Below are 6,072 nucleotides of genomic sequence, written 5' to 3' on the forward strand. Positions count from 1 at the left end.
TTTATGAACAGCCTGAGGCCTGTGTTACTCTCTAAATCCAAAACCTCTCTGTGACATGAAAGGCTTTCCACAACCTACTTTTCCAGACTAATCTCCTTTCTTCCTCCACAAGAAACAGCCAGGCCAGGCTCCTCCTTCACTTCCACCCACCTCCTATGTGTATTGCTGCTTCCACACCTGTGCATAGAACCTTCAGGAAAGGCTTACCCTTCTTCACTGCCTATCCCAACCTGTGCCTTCTTAAGGGTCCCACCCAGCCACTCCATGAAGCCTTCTGGAAATACTGTTCCCCAGTGATCTAGTTCTCCTCTGAGCTAACTACCCAAGCTATGGTCCATTTCATTTTCTCAGTATATTATAATACTGATAAGAATAATTTGGTGCCGTCATCTCCTTAATTCAGGGAGACCGCTGGGCTCTGCCTGGTTTCCCTGTGGCCTGGAAACTCTCTCCAGATAGTAAGCTGGGGCACTCATAGGACTTACCTTGTTTGTTTCTGATCTCTCAGAGATCACTGTTTTTTGTTCTGACATCCAGGGTCTTGAAAACCATTATTTCATGTACTTTGTCCATTATTGAGGCGTTTTAGGTAGAAGAGTAAACCTGGACCCCGTTACTCTGTCATGGTGAAATGCAGAATTGTGCAGTTTCTTCACACCTCAGTTTTTCTCATCTTTGAAATGGTGTTGATAAATGTTCTACTTCACTGGGTCATCACGATTTTATGAACAACTCAATTCTTCCATAAACGTCAGGTCTCATTTCAGTAGGTGAGATGCACCTACACATCACAGGGAGAACAGTTATATTAGGGTCACATCTGTCATTTGCAGATTAGTGGAGCTTTTACTAAAACAGATTCAAAGTTGACAGTGGAATTGCAGATAGTCGCCCATTTCTGCCCCTTACTCTCCATGATATACAGTAGCTATTAGGTGTCCAATATAGAAGAGTAAACCTGCATGAGAATAAATTAGTCAAGGTATATTCCAGGTTGCCCCCTGTCTCTTGATAGCAGGTCCTTGTTGTCAGGGGCCCCTCAAAAATCAGCCATTTAGCTTCTGCCTATTTCTCCTTTCACCACAGGCCTTAAAGAGATGGGATCTGGAGAGAAGAGATCCACCCAATGTCCCCAACTGGCGTCAGGGTATCTGGAAAGGAAAATAATGACTCTGAAGAAGGGGAAAGACAGGTAGGTAGTTGCACAATCAACTTTTTATACAGACATGATAAAATCTGATGAATTCTCCCTGTACCACATCAAAGCACACTTTGCACTCCTGTCTGTCACATATACTGTGTTCCTCTCTTTCTGCTGGAATAGTGTTGGGTAAAAGCCAAGATTCACCTTTGATCATCTTCTTGAACCTGCAGACCAACCTTTCTGTTAACAGAGCCTTCCTGCAGAAAAATTAAAATACAATTGGTTATATTGAAGGTTTTCTGCTTTTTAACATTCAAGTGCATTTGGATGAAACCGTATTCTTCTTCCCTTAATTTGATCTGGTGGTTCCCCAAACTCCTTTGTCAGGCATTGTGGGGACAGAGCCAGGAGTGCAGTTTCCAGGCTCTCTGCCTCACGTGGAAAGGTGCTCACTCGGGTAGTAAATGGCCATCAACTGTGACTGGATGGCCATCAGCTGTGGCTAGTTGGCCATCAGCTGTAACCAGTGAGCTATTGGCCACTAATATAACTGCCATGGCTATGCTAGCAGCAAAGGGGGCTAGCAAGAAGATGGTGGCTGAGCTAGCAAGTGCGGATTGCAGTTAGCATGGCGGGTTGCAGCTAGCAAGTGGGGTTGGTTGGTTGGCAGAAAGCGGACAGCAGGTTGCAGATCGTGTGGCTTCTGTTTCCTGTGTCTCCAACCCAGCCGCCAGCGAGACTACAGTGGTATGACTCCCTTATCTATGGCTCCCTTATCTATGGCTCCATGGGTGTTCCTTTTTGGCCTCACCATGTCCTGCGTTCTTACGTGGGGAGCGGGACCAGAGACCCCGCAGGCCACCCTGCATGACAGGCATTTCCCATCTCTCAGGATAGGTTATGTTCCCAGGTCGTTAACTTCATCCATTATTCATTGATTTTTATTAGTTGCACAGAGAGTTGCCTTCTCAAGTTCCGAGTGTACCTTATTGAGTTGCTTCAGGTGCCAAACAAGGGACCCAACTCCGCTAGTCGTTATTGTCGCTGGTATTCGTTGTCACATCATCATAGTGATACAAAAAACCAGACTGTGAAAGGAGCTTTTTATGGTGTGTTAATATAAAGTGATCATTTTAACATGGAGATAATCCTTGCCCCTCCTTAAAACTAACTCTTCAATGGTTTCCCGTCTTACTTAGAATAAGATCTAATCTCCTTGCCATGGTGGAGTGGTCCACTCTGGGTGTCGCCAGCCTGCTCTCCAATCCAGGGGCCTCGTGTGACTTGTTCAGCCTCATCCTTCAGCATCATTATCCCTTTTGTGTAGCACAAAAAGTGCTACAGAAATGATTGTGGACACATTCCTTGAATGTGCCAGGCTCATTCTGCTTTTCTTTCTGCCTAGAATTCTCTTTCCTTAGTTCTTTGCATAGCTGGCTCCTTATTTCTGTCTCAACACAAATAATCTTCTTCTTGGAAAGGCCTTCCCTGGTCACATAGGCTAAAATAGACACCCCTGCACCCCACCCACTTTCTCCCATCACTCTGTTTTATCATCTTCATCATACTTACCACATCCTGAGATGTTGTTCCATGTTTCATTTGTTTAGTTATTTTCTGTCCCCAACCAGAATGTAAGCTCCATGAGAGCAGAGACTGTGTTTGTCTTGTTCGAAGCTCCATTTCCAGCCCCCACAGCAGTGCCTGGCACGTTTCAGGCTCTCACTAAATATGTGTTGGATGAATGAATGAATCGATGAATGAATGCCAAGCGACTACAGATGGCACTCATTTGTGTGCTCTGCCTTATTTAATTCTCCCAACAAGCTTATGAAATAAGCACTAGCCTACTATTAGCTCTATATTACAGAGAAAAAACTGAGTCTCAGGCAATGTCATTTGCCCAAGGTCACAGTATTACGTAGTAATTTGAGAAGCTGGAATTCTCAGAAGCCAGATGTGCCTGTTTTACAGATAACAATTCATCATCTAATTCTCAAAATAATCTGTTTTGTTACTCATGGTGTGAGTTTGGAGATCACAGCTGGGCTCCAAGTTGAAAGATGGGATTCCTCCTTCTCCTGCTTTCCTCTCCTCCTTCTCCCCTCCCCTCCATTAACCTTACCCTCTATGGGCAGAGCCACTGGATCCTAAACCCTCAGGTGCATGGGGTGGGGCCTGCCCTTGTGGGGTCACCTCACACCAGGGAGCAGGCGAGTGCACATAACTTGTGGGCTTCCAGTTCCAAAAGACAGAGCCAAGATCGGGCTGGCCTGGGCTCCCCCTAGGACCTTCCCCCTAAACTGACTAATCAGAACAGTCTCTCTTCCCAAGGGCTGGGGCCAGGGGAGGGGAGGGAGTGAGGGGTCTGGAGAGAAGGGTAGAACTATTTTTCTAATACTTTCCAGAGGGCCAAAGTTCCTGCTATATGGAAGGCCACAATAACACAGAGAAAGGGAGAACATTTCCCCTGCTCCAACCCTCAATTATAAAAGAAAACCCTCAACTTGCAATAGATGTCAGAGATAGGGGTGATGGTTGGGGGTGGGATGGGGAGGGATACATTAGGCTCAGCTCAGCCAGCTAATTTAATCATAACACTTCTAAAAAAAAAAAAATCACTCAGCACCTCTGTACAACCTTGAGAGTCAAGTTTAAACTCCTTCTCACGGCAAGGCCCTTCATGAGCTGTCTCAGCCCCTGGCCCCCCTGCAGTCTCCTCTCCTGCACCCATCTATCTATCTTGTTGTAGTTCTCTACATCTGTGAGACTTTGTAAACATCATTGTGTCTCTACCCGGCTACTTCCTCTTCAACTCTCAAGATGAGGCAATGAACCAAGACCAGTTAAAGGCAGATTAAGTTTTACTGATTTCTGCATCCTGGGGCCTCTCAGTGTGGTTGCCTTGAAAGAGCATCAAAGTGTTGGCTCAACTCGCCAGTCACCTGCCTGGCGTCCTTAGGCTGTGCTGGGGTGGGGGTGGGGGTTCTCCTTCTCCCTCCCAAAGCACTTCAGCTCATCCCTCTTTGTGGTTCTAATGCTAGATTTTAAATGTTTTATTTTCTTTCTGAGGAAAGAGCTGTGTCTTATCACAGTATCCCCAGTATTAAGCCATGGTACCAGGCACTTTGATGCTTGATAAATTCATTTTTCAATGAAATCTCTTCTGAATCTCTGCAGAGTGGAAAGCACCGTGCTAGGCAATATTAGGGGATATAAAGTTGTCTCTCTGATCCTAATGGGGGTGGGGGGCAAGACATGAAATATTCACATAGGGGTTCTACACGGCACTGTGATTTAACTTGATGACAATGCTATAGATGTTTAAGGAGAACTCTTCTGACTTATTTATGGTAAAAATGATCACACACCCTCCTTGCCACCTGGAAATTGACTCTTCTCTGTTAACTATGTTCTTAATGGATTTAGAAGTGTCTTTCATTGTGTGGCTTGGATCTGGTTTAAAAGTACATGAGGGCATAAATCATACAGAAAATGATGCCCTGTTTGGAGTAAAGGGATAAGGCTATACTTCAGAGAGAGCAGGGTTTAGATTCCACCCTGAATGGAAACAGAGGGTGCGTCCTTGGAGGGGTTGAATGAAAGTGGTAACAAAAATGGGTGCTTCCCAAGTTCCTTCATTATGGCTGGGTCACTGTGCCCAGAACTCCCAGGGCTGCTGGGCACCTCCTGAGAGAAAAAGAAATGGAACACTCATGAGTGCTGGAATGTGGGGACAAGAAATCATCAAAATAAGTGAACAGGATAGACAAATGATCTCCTTGCCCAGGGGGACCATTTGGTCTAAAATCTGATTTGTGTCTAGAAATTATTGGTCCAAAACTGCCATTCCTTTGTGGTATTACTACTGCATAGTTCTATCAAATAAGGAACTAGCACTTGAGTTTTGTGACTGGTGCAGGACAATGGCCCACAATGGTTACCTGGACTGATATGTCTATAAAACTGAATTTTAATTCATCTATGCGCGTCCCTGATTCTGCTTCTCATCTTAGGTGGCCTTAAGTAATCCCAAACTGGGCAAATTGATGGTTGCCAGTGGGTCAGGAGAGGGTGGAAAAAGGAAAGGGGATTAAGAACTACAGACTTCCAGCTATAAGTCATGGGGATGTAATTAATGTACAGCCTAAGGAATCAGGTCAATGACATAATAACCATGTACGGTGACAGATGGTCACTAGACTTACTGTGGTGATCACTTTGCAAGGTATATAAATGTGGAATCACTATGTTGTCAACCTGAAACTAATATAATACCGAATGTCAATTATAATTGAAAATAATAAAGAAGAGAAATAATCCAAAATGGAAATTTTCAATCTTTCTGTGAAGTGAGGCATAGGGGCGCATGTTTGTCGTGGAGTTTAAACAGAAAGTTGTTAGGAGCTGGGATGTGCTGCTTCGGTCAATATATAAATCAGTCCAGACTGACATCTTTTTCCTTTTCTTCGTTTTCATTACCAGAGAGGAAGTGGAGAAAGAGGAAAACAGGGAATATTCTGGCTGGTCTAAATAAACCAGGTCCTTCCTCCCTTTTAAACTCAGAATTCTCTTTGCATCATATGTTTGGAATTAATCATTGTTTTGTGAGGTTCAGAAACAGTTTTCTACTGCTTTTTATTATTTAACTTTCTGCGTCTGTGTCTTTAGTACTCTCGGATGTTAGGCCATCAGAGGGAAGTAGCCATGTCGTTTTGATGTTGGAGCCCCCTTCAGCATCCAGCCAATGCTCTGCATGTAATGGGTGTGTTCTATCAAGGCATGTTCAGGAGTTAATGAATGAGTCCTTAGGAGGAAAGAAGATGAGACATTTCTCTCACGGTGAGAACGAATCGTTTTTAGTGTATTTCAGATATAAATCAGCTAGTCAGCATAAATTGTGCTTCTCGGTGTTCACCAGGGGTAGG

Source organism: Rhinolophus sinicus, chromosome 7, assembly GCF_057876585.1.
Source record: "Rhinolophus sinicus isolate RSI-liver-muscle chromosome 7, RSI-T2T, whole genome shotgun sequence".
NCBI lineage: Eukaryota > Metazoa > Chordata > Mammalia > Chiroptera > Rhinolophidae > Rhinolophus > Rhinolophus sinicus.